Source organism: Aquarana catesbeiana, linkage group LG02 (genome assembly GCF_042186555.1).
Source record: "Aquarana catesbeiana isolate 2022-GZ linkage group LG02, ASM4218655v1, whole genome shotgun sequence".
NCBI classification, from domain to species: Eukaryota; Metazoa; Chordata; class Amphibia; order Anura; family Ranidae; genus Aquarana; species Aquarana catesbeiana.
This window is the reverse complement of record NC_133325.1, coordinates 2,470,984-2,498,135: the sequence shown is the minus strand read 5'-3', so window position 1 is coordinate 2,498,135 and position 27,152 is coordinate 2,470,984. Positions and strand designations below refer to the sequence as shown.

General features: G+C 39.2%; 1 protein-coding gene and 1 long non-coding RNA gene across 2 annotated transcripts in view; both read left to right on the top strand.

Moving 5' to 3' along the window:
• Positions 1–27,152, top strand: part of LOC141130067 (uncharacterized) — a 587,573-nt gene that overhangs the window by 60,559 nt on the left and 499,862 nt on the right.
• Positions 1,657–27,051, top strand: LOC141126574 (uncharacterized). The gene is made up of 3 exons (XR_012241412.1): positions 1,657–1,751; positions 19,061–19,239; positions 26,974–27,051. It is a non-coding gene; the product is annotated as an uncharacterized lncRNA (long non-coding RNA).

Sequence of the window (27,152 nt, the reverse complement as noted above, 5' to 3'; positions counted from 1 at the left end):
TAAATTGGAAAAAATGATGGTGTCTTGTTTTCTTGTAAATAATATCCCCAGGACAAGGATATTCATTTGGTTTCTGATAATATCCTTGCAATAAGATAGCTATTCCTATGTTCATCTATTGGAATGTGCATGTTTATGAATGTGGGAGAGAACAATCATGATTATACCAGTAAGGGAGGGAGAACAGCATCTTATTAACCCCTTCTTTAGTAAATCATCATTAAACTGTTAAAACTTCAGTGATTTATTGGACAAAAAAAATTCTATTGGCCTTAAAACATGAATTCTCAAAATAATTCTGATAAAAACAATATGTTGTCAATAACAGTACAGGCATCCACATATTTACTATGATATAGAACGAGTCATTTTTTCAGTATCAGTCGGCTACTTTACTTTGTCTTTAGATGTCGCTATAAACTTTTGTGATAATAGTAAGTGACATAAGTAGGATTGTGTAATAACTGGAATCTGAAACAAATGGAAGTGCCATACTTCTAGTGTGTATTGTGTTTTGAAACAAAACATATTTTCTATTATTAACAACCATTTGTATTTCTAGTGTCATGTCATTTTAAAGAGTGAACACAGATGTATCATTCCATTTGATAGTCAGGTGTCCTATGTTAAACTTTGCTATTACTGCAAATGGAAACAACTTGTATATGCAAACTGTAGTATGACATAATATTTAGACGCATGAACCCAAAACCATAGATGTATATCCATGTATAGTATACTTTCTCTGCTAACTGCTGTGAATATTACATGGTATGTGTTTTTTCTTGTAGAGAAGTGTGTATTAACCTCCCTGGCGGTATGATTATTTCAGATTTTAGGTGCTGAAAGCGGTACAATTATTTTGCACAGAAATTTGGCGTTTTATATTGTAGGCCTGTAATTCTTAGGAATCGTTCACTTAAATCTGTCCACACAAGAGTCTAGTAGACATCCCGGGTATGATAAAGTTTGAAAAACGAAATAAAAAATTATAATATAATAAATAACTGTAAATAATTATAACAAATAATAATATAATAATAATAAAAATTATATAATAATGTAATCAAATCAAAAACACTGAACTTTGCTCAGTTGCAGAATTTTAGCTTTTGGTACTTTTAGTGTTTGGTGACGGATTTCCCCACAAATCACTATCGCTCAATTCTGCGAGTGATTCTAATTTATTATCGCTTTTTTCTAGCTGCTCTAAAACCACTTTTGATGTAAAGAGACAGTTTTGGTTGCTATGGACAATCTCCAGTTTCCTGGCAGAAAGAACAGTTTTATATATATAATACTGCATGCAGGACACTGGGCAGACCACTAGGGACAAAGGGGATGTGTCATTATTTGATACAGTACTGTAATCTGTAAGATTACAGTATACTGTATCTGTACTGTGTGTTTCACTTTTGAATTTACCGCCGAACTCCGTCCCCGCGCGTCGCAACGCTCGCAGGGAACGGAGCTCGGCACTGTGAATCGAGCGAGACACAGCGGCTCGCTGATCACAGCAGGGAGACATCGCAGGAACCAGGGGACAAGGTAAGTAAACTCTTCCTGGATCCTGCGATGCGATCCCGAGTCTGGCTCGGGGATACCGCTTTTGGTATGTAAAATCCAACCCGAGCCAGACTCGGGAATACCGCCAGGGGGGTTAACCAGGACAAGAGAGTCCATCTCACAGTCGTGTACTTTGGGAAGGAACAGGTTCAAGAGGTAAAAACTATACTGGAGAACACCTCTAAGTAAGTATGACACAAAATCTTCCCTTTTAGAGATTTGAACAAGTTGCTAGTTCTTTAGATGTCAACATCAATTCCGTTTAACTAATTCATAAAGAATATAAAGGTTGGAATAAATACGAGATGGTATCAAAAGTTTTCGAGACTAGCTCTGTTTACAAGAAAGTACTTTATTTATCTACATTTAAACACTATCACCTTCAAAATATTCCTCTTGCACGTTAATACAGCGATCCCAGCGTTCCTGCAACTTCTGGAATGTGCCCTGGAAGTCTTCTTTTTGAAGCGTGTCAAGCACCTTCTGCGATTCGCACTGGATCTCCGCAATAGTGTCAAAATGGCAACCTTTGAGCTGGATCTTCATCTTCGGGAAGAGGGTGAAGTCCACAGGAGCCAAATCCTGTGGAAGTCAGATTATGTTGTTTCCAGCGAGAAACTCATGTTTGTTCTAACTTGCTGTCCATAATGAAATAGCAGACATGGTAACACACGTGGTCAGACTAGTACCAGTTGCACAGCTCCCGATGTACACAGGACGATGTCTTTTGGCACACTGACTTATGAAGGTCGGTGCTTCCTGTGACGGTGCATGCAGCCTTGTGCTCTGCCATATGTTGGCGTGTTACAAAACTACAGTAGTCCTGAAACTTTTCAATACCACCTCATAGTTCAGTCTCAGTGTTTGCTAACAATCCAAATTTAAGTAGGGAAAAGACTTAACAACAACAGGATATAGAAATGTTACAAAAGTACCTCAATATAATATGGCCAGATATAGTGCAGATGAGGTTCGATATTGATAAATGTAAAATAATGCACTTAGGAGATGAAAATATGAAAACAAGGTATATACTAGGGGGAGAACCTCTAGGAGAATGAAGAATGGAAAAGAATCTGGGGGGGTTTTGTAGATCACAGGCTCAGCAATAACATGCAGTGCCAGGCTGCAGCAAGCAAGGCTAGCAGAATATTAACATGCAATAAAAGGGTATCTACTCAGGGGATACATTATAATTCTACCACTGTACAAAACTCTCTTTTTTTCACATCTTGAGTATAATGTCCAGTTGTGGTAGCCAGTTCCCAGGAAGGATGCGCTTGAACCGGGGAGAATCCAGAGAAGGGCAACAAAGCTAATAAGGGGGCTGAATGACTTTAGTTCTAAGGAAAACATTAAACTTATTCTCCCTGGAGAAGAGGTACTTAAAGTAGAACTATGGGCAACACTTTTTTTTCATTGTGGCTAGAGGGTTAAAACACCTGTCAGATTCTTATTTGCCATCTGTATCCCATTGGGAAGATTTCCCTTCACTTCCTGTCTCATAGCCAAAACAGGAAATGAGAGGAAATCCCTGCAAATTAAAGGAATTCCTTGGGAACCTCCAGAACCAGTGTCTCTATTGGAGGATTTCCCCTCTGTTACTTTTCTGGGGACAACCCAAAATTTGGGATTTTCTTTTGCTTTCATTTTCAATGATAATGGTAAATGGGACAAATAGAGAGGATGAAAAACAGGTTCAGAGAGCAACAAAAAACTGTCAGGTGTTCTAATCCCTTTCCACTCCATCCAAAACTGGAAAAAAAAAATTTGACTTTAGTTATGGCCTTTAGTTGGAGGAAGAAAAATGCTGACTATAAACCTAAGAACACCATCCCTACGGTCAAGCATGGAGGTGGAAACATTGTACTTTGGGCCTGTTTCTCTGCAAAAGGTACAGACCAACTTTGCCACATTGAGGGGCCAATGGATTGGGCCTTGTATTGTAAAATCTTAGATGAGAACCTTCTTCCCTCAGCCAGAACACTGAAGATGGGTCATGGATGGGTCTTTCATCATGACAATGACCCAAAACATACCGCCAAGGTAACAAAGGAGTGGCTCAAGAAGCAACGCATTAAGGTCTTGAAGTGGCTTAGCCCGTCTCTAGACCCTAATCCTATAGAAAATTAATGGAGGGAGCTGAAACTTTGGGTTGCCGAGCAATAGCCAAGAAACCTTAAAGTGGATGTAAACCCAATTCATGAAATGTGAGCTGGGCACATATATCTGCAGTGTTTTCTTATCTCTCTTCAAAGCACTGTATCCCTTAGCTTTGTCCTGCTCCATTCCTCTGTTATCAGCCTGATAACTTTTGACAAGCTCTCTGAGAGGGGGGATAGAAGTGTGTGTTGGGGGAGGTTGCTATACATAGATTAGCACACAGCTAAACTATTCAAAGGCAACCTCTGCATGTATAGGGAGGGGGTGTGTGCCTTTCCTCCAATTAGCTGTCTCACAGTTTCTAGCAATGATCTCCTCCTACAGGAGAACCAGGAAGAGAAAGTTCTAACAGGACGTGCATTTTCTAAACAGTATATAAAGATGAAGACAGCAGATATGGATGTAAAACTTATGTAGGGAGATTTGTTTCATCTCTGTGTATCATCTGAGGCTGTTCACCTCACTGGGTATATGGAGGGTTTACATCCACTTTAAGGACTTAAAGAAGATCTGTAAAGAACAGTGGACCAAAATCCCTCCTGAGATGTGTCAGGTCACTGGTCCTGGTTACTAACTACAAGAAATGTCTTACCTCTGTGCTTGCCAACAAGGGTTTCTTCGCTAAGTACTAAGTCATGTTTTGCTTGGGGATCAAATACTTATTTTACTCACTGAACTGCAACTCAATTCATAACATTTGTATCATATTTTTTCTGGATTTTTGGTTGATATTCGGTCTCTATCATTTAAAACACACCTATGATAAAAATGATAGACCCTTCATTTCTTTGTAAGTGGGCAAACTTACAAAATCTGCAGGGGATCATATATTTTCCCCACTGTACACTATAAGGCAAAGCTGTAAATGAGCCCGTAATCCTACATCAAGGGCGTATTTCAAATATTCTTCTGATGTCACCAGGCTCAAAATGGAAATATTGCTCAGCAAACTGAGTCTAAACTAAAGCTTTTCTTGATCCCCATTTGTTTTCTGGATTTATCTCTCCTCCTTGCAATAGTCCTAGGACAAAAAAACCCTTCAAAGTATATATATTACAGGATTGCATTCTTAGAATAGAAGGTATCTGCATCTTATTACTTCCATCACAATTCTAAGGAAGCAAGGGGTCTATTCCTCATGGAAGGATAAGCAATTTAGCTGTGCAAATCATTTCCCTTTACCACAGAAACCAAGTGTGCATCCAAAGCCACTAGTTTATGCTGTGCACACTATACACTTTCATGAATACTTCTGAATATTTGATGTCTTCTTAGCTTATGGCAGTATCATACGGATACATAAGACTGAATATACTGTTTAGACATTACACAGCTGTAACATATTGGAAATACAAGATGTTTAAATACATGTGGCATTTTTTTAGAACTACAGGTGTTGTAAGCAAAAAAGTAGTTTGCATCATTATTAATTACTGTTGTTCTCATCTATTAATTACTAATGTTACCAATTACTAGGCAGAAGATCCATGCCATGTTTATGATGTTCAGATTAAAGTAATAAGATCATTTGGGCGGGGCAGATATAAAACAGGAATACATCTGTGGCCATTTTTACCTCCAGTTACATTTAGCAGAGAAGTAGATGCAGCCATCAAACGAGGATCCGCCGCGGCTTCTTCTTACATAAATCCTACACTGAGTCCCTCCGGTCCAATCAGAAGACGCTTGCATTTTCCACTGTGTCATGTTCAGCAAACCACAGTCTTGTGGAGTCATCTCCTGTCTGCAAATTTATACTCCCTGTCATAGGAATCTTAATGTTTTCATGACCTGGGAAACGACTGAAAACTATAACACATAATACATTTCTCTGACATATGAACAACTGAACTGTGTGTTACTTTAAGCCCTTATTTCATTTCAGCTCTGGGCCGTGATTCTGTTTAGGAAAGGGGATTTATTGAAAACTATTTAAAAGAAGCCAGTATTGAGAAAAGTACAGTTGACCTTCAAAAAAAAAAAAAAAGTTGTTAGCCTGGCTGTCTCTGACTGCATTATTTTTGGGTCAATGAGCCAGAACAGGCATTCAGACCAGGAAAAAAAATGAAAAACCGTGGCTGTCGTAAACCGTGGCTGTTGTAAACCGTGGCGGTTGTAAACTGTGACTGTTGTAAACCGTGGCTGTTGTAAACCGTGACTATTGTAAACCGTGGCTGTTGTAAACCGTGGCTGTTGTAAACCGTGACTGTCGTAAACCGTGGCTGTTGTAAACCGTGGCTGTTGTAAACCGTGGCTGTTGTAAACCGTGGCTGTTGTAAACCGTGGCTGTTGTAAACCGTGGCTGTTGTAAACCATGGCTGTTGTAAACCGTGGCTGTTGTAAACCGTGGCTCTTGTAAACCGCGGCTGTTGTAAACCGTGGCTGTTGTAAAAAAAAACAAAAAACAAGAGATTCTGCCAGTAGCGAGTTTTCAGTCCTAGGAAGATAACACATCCTCACCCTTCTGTATAAGGACATCAGGAAAAAGATAGAGCTACAGAATCCTGCTCCTCTCCTCCATAGTACTTAGTGAGCAATGGGGGTTATTTACTAAAGGCAAATCCACTTTGCACTACAAGTGCACTTGGAAGTTCAGTCGCTGTAGATCTGAGGGGAAGATCTGAAATGAGGGGAAGCTCTGCTGATTTTATAATCCAATCATGTGCAAGCTAAAATGGTGTTTTTTATTTTCCTTGCATGTCCCCCCTCAGATCTACAGCGACTTCACTTGAAAGTTCACTTGTAGTGCAAAGTGGAGTTGCCTTTGGTAAATAACCCCCATTGTCATTAATAAGGGTCAGTAAAGGTAGAGAATTAAGGATCTTGTCAGGTCACAATATTTCTGGCAAGATCAACGGGTGTTTTTTTACATTTTTCATGTATAAGAAAAGATTTTCAATGGTATTCTGTATTTACCAGACCAAAAGGGGTAACAAAAAGACAAGCTCCTTGTTAGAGTTTACCTACAGTTCAATGTCATTCTTTAAATATACAGTGTGTATTATAATTTATATTGTTTTGCTGTTGATAATTTGATACGTATTCCAAACATTGATGGTGGAGGATAATTTGATGAATGAATTCTGAAAAACTAAAGCTTATCATCAACTGATTTAGAACCTACTCTGGAGTAGTAGCGGGGCAATATCTACTCCTTTAGTAGGTGAACACCATTAAATAAAGGTTGTCTACAGAAAGATTGATCGATTAAGGCGGGTGATTGATATCTATAGCAGCTTCTTCTCAAGCCTGGAAGGCATCCCCCAGGTTAGTATTCTCAGGGGACAAAGTGCTCAACTGCATTGGATTTACGCCTGTCCTCCAAAGACATGCAGATATGTGCGCTCCCACTAAAAAAGAGCAGGAGAGACGGGATAGAGGTGACTAAAGCCGGCCAGAGACGGTTCAAACCATGGCCGGCCAGGCTGAATATACCTAAGTTGATCAATCAATTAACTTGGGTACAACCAGCCAGTCGGATTTTACATGCCATTATTGCTAGCGGCTATTATAGCTGCTAGCAGTAATCACTGTGTTCTCCCAGTGAGGACAGCTCCCCCCGCCCCCTGCCGGGAGAACAAAATAGCTCTGTTGATGGCAGAATCTAGCAATTTTCTTTCCTGCCACCTATGGTTGCAGGAAAGAAAATGGATCTATCTATGGCTGTCTTAAGGCTTACCATACATTATACAATTCTCTTGTAGCATTTTCCAAACCATAAAATATGAGGTCAAACCATAACAACACTTTGATTTTGTATCCAAACAGGCAGGCCCTTGCACTACATAGTTGAAGTAAAAAAAAAAATTGTAGAGAAATTGTATAATAAAATGGTATAATGTTGGGCTGGGCTCTGTAAACAACAGGCTCTTTGTCTCACCAGTGCAAATCAGATTATCCTAGAAACATGTAAAAAGCAGGCTAAAATGTAAACTACTGGGTAAGATTGGGAATACAGAATATGTCACAACCTATATATGACTAAAGAAAATGTTTTTATGTCATTATCTAATCCTGATTATAATACATAAAGTTACAAATTCTAAACAAACCCCCCAGTGACACTTTCCCTCCAATAAAAATCAGCTCAGTAAAAATAGTCTGACTGCGGAAATCTTAACCGGAATATCATTCACTTTTACATTGCTTTGCTCATCAAGTACCATATTGGAATGTTATATTAAAACACTATTTCAGAAAAGCCATTATGTTCTTAGAATTTCATATATGAAGGTGAATTCGTTATTTATTCAGCCGGATTTCAAAATAAAAGTGTCAGTCTGGCTTTATTAATTGTCCAAGTGGATAAAGTAATCCCCCCCCCCCCCATTTGGACAAGTTCACATTCAGTTAATACTAAATAATGCCAGGGATTTTATTGTAAACTCTTTGAACTAATACTTCTGTGTTAATAAAATATTGATATTTCTTATATTGCAGTTTTATCCTGAGCATCAATTGTTCCGTGGCACCTTTTTAGATATATAACATCTAGACAGCAATGCTATTGAGTATTACTATCAAATGCATTTGAAGTTCTAACTTAAAATTGTTGTAAACCCTTACATATATCTAGTGAAGTGTCTGACCTCATGTGATACACAGAGATTAAACAAATCCTCCCATAACAGTTGTACCTGTTCATCTGCTGCCCTCTCTTCTGTTCAAAGTACTGAATTTTAAAACGTGTCTGAGAGTTCAGAAAAAAGGGGGCGGAGTGCTGAAATGACACTCTGCAGAGCTCAGTAAAGAGATGTCTGAGAGCTGATTGGAGGGAAAAGACACACCTCCCTTCACACAGCTCACAGGAAAAGAGATGGAACTATCAATCAGTAGAGCTCCCTGCCCTGTCCCCATTATTCTCTTGATGTCAGGAAAACTTGTCAGAAGTGATTCTTGCTGATAGCGGAGGAAAAAGCAGCAGACTGAAGTGACACTCAGTGCTCCTAACTGAGACAAGTACACACTATAGAGGGATATGCTTTGTTCATATTTCATGTCTGAGGTTTACAGACACTTTAATGCATATTCTTACAGTCTTGTTCTTCCAGATGTTTGTATATACCAGGGATATGCAATTAGCGGACCTCCAGCTGTTGCAGAACTACAAATCCCATCAGGCATAGCAAGACTCTGACAGCCACAAGTATGACACCCAGAGGCAGAGGCATGATGGGACTTGTAGTTTTGCAACAGCTGGAGGACCACTAATTGCATATCCCTGGTATATACTATACATTGTTTTTGGAGCTTTGTACTCCTATCAAATACCTAAGTGCATGATTATTTTTCTGTAAGAAATGGAATGATTTGAAAGAAGAAGTAGTCTGGCCTATGAGCTGTGTGACCAAGCCTCGGTAGACGCGGTGAAATGTGTAGGGGGCATGTCTGGAACAGCAGATCCTGGATCACTGAACTTAGACGTCCTCTCCCACATCCTGAGCGGGGAAACACTCAACCCTCCAGCTTTAAACGGCACTACAAACCTTTTCATACTCCGGCATAAGTTGAGTGCTCACGTTGGCATGTCCTATAACAAAGATGGCTGACTTGGTGTAAAGGGATGATCTGCTGGAGGAGCAGTTTTTATGCCTTCAGATTCACGTTATAGTTGGAAGGCTTTTCTAAAACCTCCATTTAGTCAATCATGGGGATGCTATTTTATTCCTGAGGATGGTAATAGCAACAGAGAATTATGGGATGTAACAGACATGATCTGTAAAATGATTGTTTATTAGTATTAGTGACATAAAGGGGTTGATTTACTAAAGGCAAAAAAAACTGTGCACTTTGCAGGGTGTAGTTACCCTCTGCAAAGTGCAATTGTTCCAGAGCCTAGTAAATGAGGTAAGGCTTCACTTTACAAAGATTACCCAATCCCGTGCAAGGAAAATTAAAAAAACTGCATTTTTCCTTGCACATGATTGGATGATAGAAGTCAGCAGAGCTTCTGCTCATTTACCAAGCTCTGGAGCAATTGCTCTTGAAGAGGGTTCACAGTCTTTTTCCCTTTAGTAAATCAAGCCCAAAGTGTTGATGTGTATAACGGATTACTGTGTGATTGTATAATACTGCAGTGTACTATGTACTGCACTTTGCACACTCTCCATGTTGCTCTTCGTTTCAGTACTAAATTGGTCAAGTTTTCTCCATCTGTAAAAAAAAAGATCATTAAAAGATAGCAGTCACTTTGTTATATCAGTGCCAATATTACATGCCCTATTTCTTATGTTATTTTACTACATTTTTCACACTTTTTACCATGAAAATCAAACATGAGCACATTGTGGGTTTGTTCAGTTCTGTGTATTGTCATTATAAAACAGTTTTATGGCATTTCTACTTTAACCTCCCTGGCGGTATGATTATTTCGGATTTTAGGTGCTGAAAGCGGTACAATTATTTTGCATGGAAATTTGGCGTTTTATATTGTAGGTCTGTAAATCTTAACAATAACACACTTAAATCTGTCCAAACCAGAGTCTAGTAGATATCCCGGATATGATAAAGTTTGAAACACAAAAACGTAAATTATAATATAATAAATAAAAATAAATAATTAAAAAAAATTAAAAAAAATAGTAATAAAATAAATTTCCCCACAATTCACTATCGCTCAATTCTGCAAGTGTTCTAATTTATTATCGCTGTTTTCTAGCTGGTCTAAAGCCACTTTTGACGTAAAGGGACACTTTTTGGTTGCTATGGACAATCTCCAGTTTCCAGGCAGAAAGAACAGTGTATATCATATAAAACTACATGCAGGGCATGGGACAAAGCACTGGGGACAAAAGGGATGTGAAATCATTTCATACAGTACGGTAATCTGTAAGATTACCGTACTGTATGTGTTATGATTTTGACATTTTTTTGAATTTGCCGCCAGGCTCCGCCCCCGTGCGTCGCGCCGCTCGCAGGGAATGGAGCCTGGCACGGAGAGGCTTCAGAGGAGGACGGAGCCCTCGGACACTGCGGGGGACATCGCAGGATCCCGGGGACAAGGTAAGTAACGCCGCCCCAGGATCCTGCAATGCGATCCCGAGTGTGGCTCGGGGTTACCGCTAATGGTCCTGAATTTTAACCCCGAGCCACACTCAGGAAAACCGCCAGGGAGGCTACGGTTGTATTCACATCTGAGCATTGCATAAACGCGCACTTTTTGCCGTTCTGCAAGTTTTCACGCCACACGCATAGGGCAGTGCATTCATTTGCGCTATTAAATATCACAAAAGACAGAAAATATATCACACCATAGAAAGATGAGTAGAGCTGCTACCACCTATAGGTTCAATCAATCACTATAAACTGAAAAAAACAATCAGATAAAAGTGGAACGCTTCACTTTTATCTGATTGATCATTTGTTTGAATCGGCTGCCCTATGCCTGAAAAATGCACCAAAGAAGCTCTTTTTGGTCATTGAGCTTTGCGCTGGAGCGCAAAAAAAATCACATCTGCTTGCTGCGTTTGGGGTGCCATTAACAATATATGGCATTGCAGCATGACAGAATGTTAAGATGTGAATGCAGCCTAATGCCGCGTACTCACGAGCGGACTTTACGGCAGACTTTGCCCGGCGGACTTTCTGAATGAACGGACTTGCCTACACACAATCCTCCAAAGTCCGTCGAATTCGTACGTGATGACGTACACCGGACTAAAACAAGGACGTTCATAGCCAGTAGCCAATAGCTGCCCTAGCGTGGCTTTTTGTCCGTCGAACTAGCATACAGACCAGCTGACTTTTTTCGACCGGACTCGAGTTCGACGGATAGATTTAAAACATGTTTCAAATCTAAGTCCATCCAACTTTTGAGAAAACAAAGTCCGCTGGAGCCCACACATGATCGAATTGTCCGACGATATCCAGTCCGCCGGGCAAAGTCTGCCGTAAAGTCCGCTGGTGTGTACGCGGCATAAGAGCTTTAAGAGATAGTAGGGAAAAAAAAAATGGTAACCTGTTAACAGTCTGTCTGCTGCACTGCACTGCTGAGACACAACAGGACACAACTTATTACTTCTTACAATATCACTAGGTGTGAACTGACAATTTTTGGGGTGATAGAGAGAAGATATTGGAGCCAGTTGAAGTGATAATAAAATATCTAGGCAGGAGATAAAATGATGAGAGAAATGGTTACAGTATAAAATAAAATATAAAAGAATGCGGTTAGAATAACTGACTGTTCAACACTAAAACTCTGTCTCTACAATATCCCGCACTCATGTAAAAGTCATCTGCTTCTGCATCCAAATCTTAATAAATTATAAATCTTTTTTTTAATTATTATTAGTTTTAGTATTAGATGCATTTACTGCAATTATTTGTTTTGCCACAAAGAAACTACTGCTGTACTTAGTCAACAAACACATTTGCAGCTATATAAATATTAGCCCAATAATGAATGTGATCCTTATTGCATGAAGTAAGCTGACAAGCAAGGCAGAGACCCGCTACTCCAGTGAAGTATGGTGCCACCTAGTGGCTTATTGATTGTACTATTGCATCATTTTCATCTGTACATGAAGATTGCTATCTCAAAACTTACCTCTAATAACCTGTAAAGAACACAACATTTAGTATGAGAATGTACAAACATCTACTTGTATTATATTTCACAGTAGCCATCAAAAAATTAAAGCATGTTATTATATTTTATTTCCTAGTAATCCTTTTTTTTTTTCTGGAAACATGGAAACGAGCCATGATCAAAGTTCATTCCACTGGAAAAATTACTGATTTTGCCTTCAGGAAATTTTGCCAAAATGGAAACTTTGAGCTTAAGCTTCTTCTGTGAATTTGCTTGAGAAAAATTGAATGAAATGTTCTTTATTAAAGTGCGTATAAACACTAAATCTATTTTTTAGTATGTTTCACATCATACCTCACTGTATACAGTTTTCTTAAAATGTTGTAAACCCTTTTTTTTTTTTTTTTTTACATGAAATAATAAACATGTTATACTTACCTGCTCTGTCCAATGGCACAAAGTGGCGATCCTCCTATTCTGGGGTCCCCCACTGACGCTCTAGGCTCCTCTTCTCCGTGTGCCGCCATAGCAATCCATTTCCTGTGGTGGCACACTTCCTGTTGCAGGTTGACAATGCAAAGCCACTGCCTAGCAATTAGTAGCAGTGTTGTCAATCTGTTGTATATGTTTCTTCAGTTATCAGTTGGGATGCCTATCTGTCAGACTTGATTGACACCCCAACAATCAACTGAAGGAGCATTCATGCAGGCCGACAACACTGCTGCTAATTGCAAGGCAGTGGCGTTATGTAATGTTGTCAGCCAGCATTTTTACATGCTTTTACTGTCAGGATCTCTAGGTATGAAACTTTAGAACAGATACACAAAAAATGAATTGCCTAAAGGCTAGGTTCGCCTTAGACCTTAAGCACACAACCAGTTGTATTTCAGGGGAACCCCACACCTTTTTTCTTTTTTAAGGAACAGTGCATTTAAAAAAAAAAATCTGAAAACATGGAGGGCTCCCTTTATACTTTCCACCAGGACCTTATCCAGGCAAGTAGTTTGCTTAGTCAAGAAAGAGAGGGCAACAGGCATGCATTTCCCAACTCTTGTACCACACAAAGCCACATGCCTTTCAACATTGAGGAGTATCCTGCAAGGGAGGCAGCAAAGCCCCCCCCCCCCCTTTGTAGAGCACCTTGTCCCATTGGACAAGGACAAAGACCTCTTCTCCACATTTGATGCCCCAAGATGGTGTGGAGGTTTGTGGGGATGGGGAGGCTTTTAGGGAAGGGGTCCCTAGATTCCTAGATATCATTTCTCCCCAGGGGAAGGAATACAGGGATACCTTATGGCCAATCTGCATCCCACGTTGGTTCTTGAAGGGTCCATCTCGACTCCACATTTCCTACTGTCATCTCACAGTGACACCATCCGGTCATGCCAGATTGGATTCTATTAGCCCATCAATACCCAGGACATCAGTGTTGTATTGTTGGCCTTTACCTATAATTTTACTATGTGGATAATAAACTGAACTGTTTTTTCATGGCTTGGTTTTTCCCTTATATGGCTTACCTATCCCCAGCATATCCAGTCTATTGAGCGCTGGTTATTTGACTTGTATACAGGGATACCTTAGTACAGCCCTCAAATTTTCCACTCGCCTACTCACATTTTGCGAGTGGAAAATGAGGGCTGGCGAGCATGGGTTGCCTGGGAGCAGGGGGGCGAGCACTGCCGGCATGCAGGGTTGAACGGGAGATTGTGGATGTTGGATGTTGAGCAATTCCATTTGGTACTGTGTCTAACCAAACTTGGCCAAGTTTGGTCTTTCCTATTCATTACCTAATGGGGTGCCTACCATAGACAAGCATACAGCCAGCCAAGTTGTAAAATTCTGAATTCCTATCATTTCTACCTTCACAGGTTCACTTAGTAAACATATTTGCATGTTTTTGTAATAGATAATACTCTACCCACTGCTTCTTATTTCTGAGTAGAATAATGTTTTTAATGCTTGCTTGGCTCTCATCCTTTGATGTTTTGGTCCCTGACTTTGAAGTTTATAAAATACAAGTAGCGGCACATTTTCCTCCAGCTGTTGGTGGGAGGCTAATGCCATGAATTTCGTCCTGGCACACACCGTAACAATCGGTTTGCTGCAGGCTGTGGTTTACAAGGAGATAAATTGTCCAGTAATGTATCTCTATCTATTACCACTTTCCCATTGTGCTTTATAGGTTTCAGTGACATTTTAGGAAACAGATTCAAGATATTCTTTTCAAGCTTTGAATTGATAAGGCAATGCATAGCGTGGTGACTCCTACAAAGCAATCAGAAATCTCTTCTTGTTATTCTGGATATACTTACCTACTGAAAGCTGCAGTCTGATCAGTTCCTAAGAGTACCTGTGTGTCATTTCATTTTATTCTATGAGGTATAAAAAAGACAGTCAATGGGACTCCATTTTTTTATGGTAAGTGACATAAAAAATGTCAATGAATAAAACAATTGGCCCGGAGACCCTTAGGTTCCATTTTTAATATCAAACAGCAATAGGACAAGGAATATGCCACCCAGAGAAAATACATTTTCTCAGAACAGAATTCTTACATGTGTTATTAAAAAGGATACAGTAACATTTTTACTTTTACTTATATTGTGCAGTGAAACAGTATTGAAGTTGGAATAGGTAAAACACACCTGAAAAACAAGTTTCTGCATATTTGATTTTTTTGTTCACTGCTATGTTTTATTTCCTCAATCAATGAACTGCTTTGTATTTCAGTGTCACTATGTCACATCAGATCCATATGTAACACTGACATTCTGTGTCTATGGAGTCTTGAAATTGATTTTCTAGTGACGGTTTTGTGTCGCTTTGATAAATGCGTTTTAATTATGAATTGAAATGATTTATATTTCAATTTCGCAGCAACGGGAAAAAAGGGAAATAATAAAACTCTTGGTTTTTAATGCACCCACAAAAAAAAAAAAATGAAATAGGATCAGAAACATTTTAGGTTCCCGTCATGTCCAATCATAAAAAAGCTAATAAAAAAAAATGATTTGTTATATTGAAAAGACTATTCAAGCATATATAGTCTTTTCCTGGTTAATTACTAAAAGCCACTTTGTTTCCTAAAATATGGTCTAATGGAAATAAAAGATAAACTTTACTCCTTTCCTGTTGCATCTCCAGTATAGGTAGTGAAGGAAAATCTCTTGAGCAAGAGACAGAAAATACCCCAACGGGGACTTTAACCCTTTCCTACGCTATCCAAAACTAACGAAAAAATGTGGTTTTATATAAACTTAAGTTTTTTTTTTCTTACGCACATGCTGTAATCATCTAAATGACATGCAATTTACAATGTTCTGAACAATAGTTAAATGTCCTTTACTGGAAGATCGAAACACAAAGGACTTCTGTGAACACAGCAAAGCCACAAACATCAAAAGAACGATGGTCTTTTCTTCTGCTCACTTTCTGAGGTTTCATAAAGGTTTCCATGTTTTCTTATGGGAACTCAGAACAGAAATACACAAAGCAGATTTTGACATTTATCAGTCACTTTATTAAATAATTTAAAAAGACAATATCATTTTGTGTCAAAGGAACATTAGTATGGTACTAAGTACCACATCGTGTTTGTGTTTTACAGACATATTATTTTAAGTGTGAAGTTAAAATGGTTGTAAACCTCAGACATGGGATATTAACAAAGCATATCCCTCTATAGTATGTACTTGTCTCAATTAAGAGCACCGAGTGTCATTTCTGTCTGATGCGTTTTTTCCTCTTCTATCAGCTTGAATCACTTCTGGCAAGTTTTCCTGACACCAAGAGAAAAAAAGGTGACAGGGGAGGGATCTCCAGATGATTGACAGCCTCAGCTCTGTTCCTGTGTGCTGTGTAAAGGGGAAGTGTGTCCTTTCTCTCCAATCAGCTGTCAGAGCTCTCCTCACTGAGCTCAGCAGAGTGTGACTTTAGCTCTGTCTGCTCAGAAAAGCTTTATAAAAACTGGACTTTGAACAAATGTAGAGGAGAGAGGGATGCAGAATATCAGGTACAACTTATGCAGGAGGATGTGTTTCCTCTCTGTGTATCACCTCAGGCCAGACACTTCACTGGGTATATGTAAGGATAAGGATAGGTTTTGGGGGTAGAGGACTTTTAGGGTTTAGGGTGTTAGGGGTAGGTTATGTGCTTAGGGCTCACTGAGGTGAGTTTAGAAGTTAAAGTACACCAGTAAGAATATGTGTTTTTTATCCTCTCTGCTCTAAAGCAAACTTGTTACTAAGTCTTGAATGGCAAAGGGTTAAATGCTGAGGTGGCACTTAAGTGTTTGGCTTAAGGAATAAGGTTTTGTTGGGAGGGAAAGGGGGGCTATAGGGTTTATGCCTGTTCCTGGCACTGAATAATACAAATGTACTGTACATTGCATGCATCTAGTGGTGTAACTATAGCCATAGCAGCCCACATGCCTGCTGTGGAGCCTCGGGTGGGAAGGGAGCCTTTTTGGGAGGCTTTTGAGGCAAAATATAAAGTCTCCTGGAGAACTTATGAGAATTAATGTCGCTAGTCACAGATTCCCCTCTATGCATTGAGGGGCATTTTCTAGCTGTCTAATCAGTGAAAAGATGTATTGTTCTGAGAACTGCTACAGCCCATCAGATGTAAATTAACTCTGTATGCCTAGGAAAAACAGGTGTATAGGGGCTACAACCATCCCACATAACAGCTCTGCCCGGTGCTCTGACCTGCTGACACCTCCAACATACCAGAATAAGAAAAGGGATGGTCAGCACTCAGATTGTCACCCAAAAAAATAGTATTCGTTTATTGAAAAAACATATACTGTACAATGCTTGTAAAAACAGCCTATTATTTTTTTCAGACGTTAGTCCTCAGTCATGGCCATGACTAAGAACTAACGTCCAAAACACGTAGGTTGTTTTTACAGCATTGTATATGTTTTTTCAATATAGGAATACTATTTTCTAGATGCCATCCTGAGGGCCGGTCATCCCTTTCCTAGCCCTGTATGCCTCATCCAGTCCAAAATCCCAGAGTGTCTCCTCGGGTATAACCAGGTAAGACAGATGAGGTTTGTAGTTCTGCAAAAAAGCCTGAGCTCAAAGACATTTTTTACTGACTTGTAGACCACATCTAAGGCAGTTCTCCTGCTACCCAACCTTGATTTAATTGTACTTCATGTTAATAGAAATATGCTGTGTCCTAATTTAATTGGATTTCTGATTTGGAAATATTGACACCTAACCATTGCCACGTGGGGTGATCCTGGGAGCAGCGGATGTCTGATGCGGAGGCTTTTTCCACATGGTGATCTTATGTAGCCATCCAACTACTGCAGCCCTTAAGGGTTACCTAACCTTAGACCCATCAAGGCTCTAGCCACTATACAATATTCATACTCTGTGATTATATCTGCTTAACTCTCTGCCACACTGTGATTTTCTAACGGATGATGATGGGTTGTGGCTTAAATACTCTTTCTACCTTTATGGATTATTCAAATGTTTGACATACCTCTGCAGTCTCCGCTGTGTCCTGGACATCCGCCTATGTTCTTACCAATCAAATCCAACTATGAAGAACACACTATTATATGCCTAAGCTCCTGAAGAATTCGCTTATTAGCGTAACATGTAGAGCCGAGCCATCACCTTAACCAACCTGCACCAAGCCTAATGGAAAATTGATAATTGTCATCCAACCATTCAGGATAAAAGTTTTATTTTTGATGTAACTGGTGGTGTGATGTATATCTTCATTGTGATTTTTTTTTAGCAATGTCTGTCCAATATTCTTTTAAATAACTTTTTTGTAATAAAGATGTTTAACTTTTAACCATGTGTACCTCAGTGCCTACAAAGTCCAGTGTCAATGTTTCCAAAATAATATTCTCCTGAATGGGGTCGAAGCGGTAAGCCCGACTTTTTACATCATTATATTTGGGTCAGCTAGGCCCAAATTAACTGTTTAAAGTGACAATAAACATGAAGTTCTACTTTAAGTTCCAAACCTAAGAAGAATTTATGCTTAAGGTGGTGGTCAGGGAGTCACTTAGACACTAAGCTTAAAAATGACCAGCTTACAAATGACTGTAGCGTGTCCCACAGATAAAGGTGGTACTGCCTTTTACAGCCCAACTTTAGACTTAGGTTTAACATGCCTGTATTCAACTGGCCATACATTAAACAATTTTCTTGTTCAATTTTCTTTAGATTTACCTTCAACTATGTAGTGCAAGGGCCGGCCTGATTGCATACAAATTGAAAGTGATTAGGTTTGACCTCATATTACATGATTTTAGGAAATGTGTACAAGACAATTGTATAATGTATGGCCAGCCTTAGAGATTAAAAGCCTGGAACTGCTCAGTAACTGCTAGGAGGGGGAGCAGAAAAAGCTAAACTGTATGAATGTGAACTTTGGGTATACATTGAGGGATTGTTTTAAAGCTCATTTACTGCTTTTCAAAAATATGTAAAGATTTGAATAGCCACCATTGGATGTTCATATCAATTTCAGTCAGTTTTATCAGCCCATATTCCTTTCTAAATGTATAATCATTTTTCAGTTTTTCTTTACTAAAAAATATTTCAATTTTTTGGTAAAGAATTTCCCATTGCTTTCTTTAGTATAAAGACATTGCTAATTATAAACGACATTGTTATAGCTAATACAGAAACATACATATAACTCTTTGTTTGTAGGTTATAAGCACTGACATATAACATCTAACATTTCACTCTGAATTTTAGAGCAGGTTACGTGATGACATTTTTTTCATTCTTCAGTAGTATATGATTTTCTATTTATTTTCAGGGCAGCAAACTTCAAGAACTACACGTTTATTCAGCTGAACGAGGAATTCTCCCGTGGCAAAGGATTAGATGTAGGCGCTCGCGCCTGGAAAGGAAACAACGTCCTTCTGTTTTTTTGTGATGTGGATATCTACTTCAATGCAGAGTTCCTGAACACATGCAGAATAAACACACAGCCAGGTATGATCTGTCCGGCAGTGATAGGAGTATCTCCTATGACCATATGACTATTCTCAGCATGATGGTTTTCATTTTTGCAATAACGGCTTTAAGGGCAATTGTAATACATAAGGTTTTTACTCTCAAAAGAAAAGTGGATGCAAGTGAATGTTATTATTTTTTTATCCTTGCTACCAGGATAATTAGTAGAGCCATAAGTAGCACTTAGGCCTATGAAAAATATGTAGAAAGGAGAAAAAATCTTTGAATTCAGACTAAGGATGTTAAAGCAGCTTGCCCCAACCTTCTTTTTTATCTTGAAGATTTTTTCAAACCTCAAGGTACCCCGACATAAAAATAATTACATCCATTACTCACAGTAGAAAAATAGAAGGTTGAGGGCAGAAAAGACCCAGAGGTCCACGGAGCCTACCTTTTTTTTCAATATATACATAGTATCTCACAAAAGTAAGTACGCCCCTCACGTTTTTGTAAATCTTTTCTTCTATCTTTTCATGTGACAACACTGAAGAAATGACACTTGTCTACAATGTAAAGTAGTGAGTGTACAGCTTGTATAACAGTGTAAATTTGCTGTCCCCTCAAAATAACTCAACACACAGCCATTAATGTCTAAACTGCTGGCAACAAAAGTCAGTACACCCCTAAGTGAAGATGTCCAAATTGGGCCCAAAGTGGCAATATTTTGTGTAGCCACCATTATTTTCCAGCACTGCCTTAACCCTCTTGGGCATGGAGGTCACCAGAGCTTCACAGGTTGTCACTGGAGTCCTCTTCCCCTCCTCCATGATGACATCACAGAGCTGGTGGATGTTAGAGACCTTGCACTCCTCCACCTTCTGTTTGAGGATGTCCCACAGATGATCAATATGGTTTAGGTCTGGAGACATGCTTGGCCAGTCCATCACCTTTACCCTCAGCTTCTTTAGCAAGGCAGTGGTCGTCTTGGAGGTGTGTTTGAGGTCGTTATCATGTTGGAATACTGCCCTGAAAGAGAGGGGATCATGCTTTGCTTCAGTATGTCACAGTACATGTTGGCATTCATAGTTCCCTCAACGAACTGTAGCTCTCCAGTGTCGGCAACACTCATGCAGCCCCAGACCATGACATTCCCACCACCATGCTTGAATGTAGGCAAGACACACTTGTTTTTGTACTCCTTACCTTGTTGCCACCACACACGCTTGACACCATCTGATCCAAATACGTTTATCTTGGTCTCATCAGACCACAGAACATGGTTCCAGTAATTTATATCCTTAGTCTTTAGAAGAGGCTTCCTTCTGGGATGACAGCCATGCAGACCAATTTGATGCAGTGTGCGCCGTATGCTCTGAGTACTGACAGGCTGACCCTCCACCCCTTCTACCTCTGCAGCAAAGCTGGCAGCACTAATGCGTCTATGTCCCAAAGACAACCTCTGCATATGACGCTAAGCACGTGCACTCAACTTCTTTGGTCAACCATGGTAAGGCCTGTTCTGAGTAAAATTTTTCCTGTTAAACTGCTGTATGGTCTTGGCCACAGTGCTGCAGCTCAGTTTCAGGGACTTGGCAATCTTCTTATAGCCTAGGCCATCTTTATGTAGAGAAACTATTCTTTTTTTCAGATCCTCAGAGAGTTTTTTGGCGTGAGCTGCCATGTTGAACTTCCAGTGAGCTTAGAGAGTAAGAGTGATAACACCAAATGTAACACACCTGCTCCCCATTCACACCTGAGACCTTGTCATATGACACCGGGGAGGGAAAATGGCTAATTGGGCCCAATTTGGACATTTTCACTTAGGGGTGTACTCACTTTTGTTGCCGGCGGTTTAGACATTAATGGCTATTATTATTTTGAGGGGAAAGCAAATTTACAATGTTATACAAGCTGTACACTCACTACTTTATATTGTAACAAAGTGTCTTTTCTTCAGTGTTGTCACATGAAAAGATATAATAAATATTTACAAAAATGTGAGGGGTGTACTCACTTTTGTGAGATACTGTGTGTGTATATATAAATATAAATATTAAATCACAAAGGAGAACCGCACCCAGCCTTAGATTCAGTGCCAGCAATCAGGTCTTCCCACCGACCTTATATATAAAGAAAAAGTCCAAGAAGTTGCTGCACTTAAAAATTTCCGTTGCTTTATTTCACATAGTCTTGAAGAAAAATTACAAAGCGAGCATAATTATTCCAGACAAAAAGTGGCGACAATTGCCAATATGATTCAGATATGAATGTATTACGTTTCGGGCTGGTATGCTTACGCCCTTCCTAAGATCCGTCAAAGCACATCTGAAGGTTTCCCTACAATCATTCATTTAAATACAACTTTGTAAAGAACATCACACGTGGAAAGAATATGGTTAATTAAATCCTTCTTGTATTTAGTACTTGTATATATATATTATCTACCATAAACACAAAATATAGCAAATAGCGGCTAATAACTTTATCTCTCCATTCATTTTCTTCAAATATATCCAGGAACCTGTAAGAAATATACATATGTATATAATAATAAACATACACACATATGTAGTTTACAAGAAATAATTTGTCCGAACAGGTGGACATATATATCCACAAGCTCAAACAAATAAATAAAATTCATTTTGGGCCCAAAGGAATAGAGAAAAATAGGAGAGGAGGAAACCGTGAGATGATTTTGAGGAAAAGGGAGGTATATTGGATACATTTTTTAAATACTATTGTCCCGTATAGCTTAAATGTGGATTTAGACCTTTATTTATTTGTTTGAGCTTGTGGATATATATGTCCACCTGTTCGGACAAATTATTTCTTGTAAACTACATATGTGTGTATGTTTATTATTATATACATATGTATATTTCTTACAGGTTCCTGGATATATTTGAAAAAAATGAATGGAGAGATAAAGTTATTAGCTGCTATTTGCTATATTTTGTGTTTATGGTAGATAATATATATATACAAGTACTAAATACAAGAAGGATTTAATGAATTAACCATATTCTTTCCACGTGTGATGTTCTTTACAAAGTTGTATATAAATGAATGATTGTAGGGAAACCTTCAGATGTGCTTTGACGGATCTTAGGAAGGGCGTAAGTATAATGGAATAATTATGCTTGCTTTGTAATTTTTCTTCAAGACTATGTCAAATAAAGCAACGGAAATTTTTAAGTGCAGCAACTTCTTGGACTTTTTCTATAAATATAAATCTCTCTCTCTATATATATATATATATATGAGGGGTCTTCAAAACATTTCTGCACTGTTATATATATATATAGTGGAGTTGCGGAAACCTTTTGAAGAACCCTTGTGTATGTGTGTGTGTATATATATATATATATATATGTGTGTGTGTTTATTTATTTATTTTTTTGTTCTACATTTTTGTCTGCGGAGAGAAGTACATTTATCCCAAGCATGTTTAAATCACTGTTGCTTGACTCATGTCCTCTCTCTCTAGGGGGATGAAGGCTGACAGCCAGGGGAAGTTCTCACTGCCAGTCTTGGTGCTTCAGTCCTCTCTCCCTAGTGTGTCTGTGCTGTAGTGTTACTTTGGAGAGATCGCACAGCCTTTGCTAGCATCTTCCTCTGCACACACCAGACTCAAGAGTTCCTGGAGAGTTGGCCACCTCAGATCTTGATCTCCGTCTGGATCCTACTTACTCCTCCATAAATTGTAGAGCTGTATTAAACATTTTGTGATGATGTGTCACAGAAAGTACTGGAGAGGTCTGAAAATAGTGCAGATAACTGTGGTACACATAACTGTTAGCAAAGAAGTCTATTAGTAAGGAGCCTGACATAGTGATGTTGATTTAATAAAGGTAAATAGATTTTTCATTTTGCAAGGGAATTTTCTCTAAAGCTTAGTAAATGTGGTGAAATTTTAAGAGTTTATTACCCTATGTACTTGTATGAGAAAGTATCCTGTTCTCTTTGTATGCTCCTTTATGTGAAATCTCTGGTGTTCCTACCAGTCCTTCTGCTTTTCTATTAAAAAAACTGACCACACTAAGCAGAAGAACACATTGTGGTCAGTACTCTAGCTATGCTGGGACCTCAGTGTGCTCTCCTCCAATGATCATACTTGTCCTGACATGCCCCCACTGCACAACCATTCACTGGGAAGCTCAGTGTGCTGCTGCTTCTCCTCCTCCTAGCTCCTAGCTCCCCCTAGCCTCTATGCAGCTCAGAAAAGAGGGAATGTGATCACTTCTAAAAAAAGGGATAAAGGGTATTTATAATGTATTTTCATATCTATACAAAAATGTTTTGCCTTTCATTTCTATTTTAATAATAAGTGAAAAACAAATCAGCTCAATAAAATAACACTATTTGAAACTAGCTGCTGAACACCAAGGGTCAAAATTCAAATCCCTGAGCCGAAAACATAAAAAAGACAGTGTGTCAGAAACCATGAATTAGACCGAGACAGACGTACAGTTAATCACACTTGTTTAATAATAATAAAAAGGTAAACAGAGTAAGTGTAGTCAATACATAGCCAGAGTTCAGAACCAGATCAGGTAGTCAGCCAATACCAATGTCAGAGAGCCAGAGATCAATGTAGTAGTACAGCAAGCAGGATCAGGAGCCAGAAGGGACGTCAGCCGAGCAAGTCTTCAACAGGAACGCAGGAGAAAGTCTCTGAGATGCGACCAAAGGCGAAGGCAGAGATGAAGTGAGCTGGATGGCTTTAAGTAGCCAGGACTGACGAGCAGGATATCATCAACAACTGAGTCACTGTGGAGAGAAAGGAGCTGACAATTAGCTGACAGCTGAGGGCCAGCTCAGAGAAGGAAGGGCTGACCCCAGCCCTGCCTGACACAGTGCAGCACTTAAAGAAAACAAAAAAATCAATCAATCAATCAATTCTATTTTAAACTGAATGGGTTGTTTTATAAGGTGATTGTTTACAATTTACAGTTTAACTTTGCAAAGAATATAGAAGCACATGCAAGGAAAGTAAAAATAAAACTGAATTTTTTGATGGATAATGGAAGTCAGCAGAGCTTCACCTCATTCACTATGCTTGGGGCAAATCCTTTTGCAATGTGCATCTTACCTTGCAAAGTGAAGAGCCTGTTTGCTTTTAGTAAATCAAACCTCATCAGTAGGAGTGGTTGCGAAGTTGGTAGCATCCAACACTTTGCAGAGAGCAGAACAGTACAGATACCTGTAGTGCTCTCAACACTCTTCAAAAATAAGTAGATTAGTAAGAGGCCTGACATAGAGAAGATGGTGGAATGATGGATGGGGAGTGCAGTTGGTAGGACTTAACACTTCCCAGAATTGTCAGATTGTTATTTACGTGAAAATGCCCCTCACTATTGAAAGGAGCAAATAAAAATGGATAGGGACTGATCAAGTCTATTTTTTATTATCACAATTTTGAATAAAGACTGAATTAGATGTCAAACTTAGTGACAGGGTTTCTGTAAAGTGTTTGTAAAATTTTGTTTAGCTTTGGATAGAATAGGTAAGAGTTAAACCCCTATCAAGTTATACTACTGTCTGTGTCCTACTGGGAAAATATGAAATTAGTAGAGAGAGCTGGCAACTCCAAAATCCTTTAGAAGACTTTATTTATGACATAACAGTGATTAAAAATCAAGCTAATGCGTTTCGGCACGTGGCCTTGTTCACAGCATATATACATAGCATAGCATATATACATAGCATAGCTCTCTACTAATTTCGTATTGTATCTAGTGGATGGAGGACACTTTGGAACCTGAGCACCAGAGTAAGGATTCCACCAATTTACTCAGGGTGTGTTCCTTTGTCAGAGCACTGCTATTTGCTTCTTGTGCCCACTGGGAAAATATTGCTTCACTTTCTGTTCTGGAAACATGACAGGAAATGAGAGGAAATATCTCCAAAGGGAATGTAATTCTCATTTTATAGTGTTGTCATAGGAACTCCAGTTAGAGGATTTTTCCCTCACTTTTGCTCTGGTAACAATAACATTTTGGATTTCCACATCAGTGACAGTGGTCACCAAACCGAGGGGGTAAATGTGCCCAGCAGGGACACAAACAGCATTTAAAACTTTAAAACATTGAACATTAAAACAACACAGTAAAATGTAGACAGGAAAATGGTTTGCAACCCATGGTGGGAGTAAAACATAGACCTTGTCAAGTAAGATACAGAATCCCATTTCATTTTTTATTGCAGCCATTTTGACTTCAGCTATAACTTCAATGTATACCTAAAGATACTATGGAAGTCTGTGTCTCCCTGGCCCACTTTTACAATTTGAATGCTGTTCATTAAATATCTTCCTGACCAGACAGTTTTTTATACCTCATATACTGCAAAAAATGTATTTCTCACATTAAGAATAGTAATTTCTTATGGATTTATTATTTATAGGCTTAGTTCACCTTTACTGACTTTTTCCAAGAACATCCCCAAGCTTTAAAGCATCCTCAGTTAATTAACATGCAGTGCTCTATTTTGTAAAATAATGCTTACTTTTTCAGCTGCTCATTCTATTGCTTTCCCCCTCCATCCTGCAGATGGCAGGAGGTGCCTAGCATTGGATACACGATGTCATGGTTAAAAGAGAAGTATGGGTTAAATTTTGTTTTCTCCATCATACTTACCTTGGTGGGCACAGCAGCGGTCCGTTGCTGCATCTGCCCCCTGGAGGCGCCTCTACACTGAGAACCGGGTGATCAGACATCGCTGATTGCTCGGTTCTGACAGTTCCCCAAGCAGAGAGCTGTAGACTGTCAGTCACAGCTCTCTGCTCTTCTCCCTCCACGCTGTTTGGAGCGGAGGGGCAGGGAACTGCCGGCTCAGGCTCTCCGCGGCTCACTGAGAGGCTGAGACGGGTGTCAGTCCAGTCACCTGGTGGATCCAGACTCCCATTGTTGGGAAGATCCGATGCCTGGACTGATATCTGTGACGTCAGCAGAGTGCAGACTTCAATCTGTGCTCTGCTGAAGATGAGTCACAGGAGTACAAAACAAATTGCACTCCTGTGATCCATAGGAGAAGTACAGACAAACAAGCTTTGGCTGGACTTCTCCACTTGGCTTCATTCCCTACCCATGCATGCACAGTCTGCTCTCTTTTACACTCCAGAATGCTGAGCTGTGAGAGAGCACAGACTGCACGTATGTGGGTAGGAAACAAAGTCAAGTTCTCATTCTTGAGTTTCTGGGGACTTGTACCCAATGCTCGGGATGTCCTGCCATCTGCAGGATGGAGAGGGGAGGCAATGAAATGATTAGATAAAAAAATAAGCTTTCTTTTGCTAAATGGAGCACTGCATGTTAATGAACTGAGGACACTGTAATGCTTGGGGATGTTTTTTGGCAAAATCAGTAAAGGTGTGCTAAACCTTTAAACTACAAAGAAAAGTTATAAGATCATTTATAACTAAAGAGACTGTGGAAGTATGTATTCCCTGGGGCCACATATCATTGTGATCAGACAGTTTTGTGTAACTTATATACAATTAAATAACAAGTGTTTTGCTTATATTATGAAATGGTAATTATTAAATTGATTTATCGATTTAAGCTAACAAGACAAAGGAAAAGTAACAGACCAGAAGACAAGAAGCAGTGTGCTCCTTCTTGAGATTTGGCCAGTTTTGTCCCTTGCACAAATTAGGTCTGGCTAGTTAATTCCTTAGTAATGCTTCCCTTTATTTAGCTGAGACCTTGTTTTTTTATCGCTTAACTGAAAAACGGCTAACGTCAAATGCATTTTTTCTCTCCTCCGTAGGAAAAAGAGTTTTCTATCCAGTCCTTTTCAGTCAGTACAACCCAGCTATAATTTATGGGCATCATGATGCAATTCCCCCATTGACCAGCAGCTGGTAAGTGATTTGTAGACAACCTCAGGTCGTCAGTGTAGTCTGTACATTCTTGCTCTTGACTTGTCTAATGTGCCAGTGTTGGCCA